Consider the following 1,353-nt stretch of genomic DNA (forward strand, 5'->3'; position numbering starts at 1 on the left):
GGAGGAGGGATGAACCACCCCGGTCAGAAACGGAGCAAGTCAAAACTCCCGTGCTGATTCTTCTTCATTTTTTTTTGTTTTGTTTTTATTTCCTTTTTTGTTTCTAAAAAATCTTAATATTGTACCAGTAATAATACTTAGCTATATTTCACAAACAAGTATAAGGACTTCAGGACTATAATAGTGGGAAAAGAAAACATCTATAGAGACAATAATAAAGGATTGATTTAATAAATTACATTATAGTCAACTAAAAGAACATGCAACCATTAAAAATTATTTTATAGAAAACTTGGAAATATATTAATAACTTATTGCTATAAGAAATATTCATCACAAAATATATACTATTATATATGTATATGTACTATATATATGTACTTGCTAAAAGACGATTTACATAAAATCTAACAAAGGCACATTTAAATCTTAAAAATCAAGTCATAAATATAAAAGTAATACACGGCAGAAGGAAGAATTCTGAAAATTTTTATTTTTTATCTGTTTAAATTAAATTAGCCAACATATTAGTTTCATTAGTTTCAGATGCAGTTTTCGATAATTCATCAGTTGATTTTTCTTTAAATGTTCCATAGAATTTGCCTATAAAACCATCTAGCCCTGGACTTTTGTTTGTTGGATGTGTTTGTTTGTTTCTGCAGCTTTACACCTTTACTTGCCAATCAGCGATTAGTTCTCATCCACATTAACTGTCTGCATATTTTTTAAAAATGGTGACAAGTTCATAGGTAACTAACACACAGAGCTTGTTTGTTGAATCTTCATCCTCATTACATTTTCTGAACAACCACACATGGATACAGTACAGAATATTCCTTATTCCTTTGGCCCAGATAATTTTGTTGAGCCTGGTGAAATGTGTACATCTGGAGTTCCCATCTACTACATGGCAAATTTCCAAATCTCTTTGAGTGCCCCAGGGGCACGCTTTTTGAAACCCACTCCATGGATGCACTTGTGAATGATGATGCTGTATTCCCTGGTCACTATCTCACTGATAGCAGAACAGCCCTTCTTCTCACCACCATTCTTTGTAAGAGCCATTCCACCAGGCCCTAGTTGGAAAGGAAAAGCACAAGTGTTGTGGGAGAGACTTTTCAGAGTATTTTTCTTTGCTGGTTATCAGTGTATTCAATTTTCTATTTCTTCCTGTTTCAGTTTCAGTAGTTTATATGTCTCCAGGAATTTATCCATTTCTTCCAGGCTGTGCAATTTATTGGCATATAATTTTTCATAATATTATCTTATATTTTTGTAGTGTTGGTTATTATTTCTCTTCTCTCATTTGCAACTTTATTTGAGTCCTTTCTGTTTTTTTTCTTGATAAGTCTA

At 32.2% G+C, this 1,353-nt stretch overlaps 1 pseudogene; it reads right to left on the reverse strand.

Annotated features, from left to right (window-relative positions):
• Nucleotides 1-690: 690 nt before the first annotated feature.
• LOC125754647 (60S ribosomal protein L31-like) lies at nucleotides 691-1,065 on the reverse strand (annotated as a pseudogene).
• Between the last annotated feature and the right edge of the window lie 288 nt (nucleotides 1,066-1,353).

The sequence above is a fragment of the Canis lupus genome, chromosome X, assembly GCF_003254725.2.
Source record: "Canis lupus dingo isolate Sandy chromosome X, ASM325472v2, whole genome shotgun sequence".
In the NCBI taxonomy this organism is placed as follows: domain Eukaryota; kingdom Metazoa; phylum Chordata; class Mammalia; order Carnivora; family Canidae; genus Canis; species Canis lupus.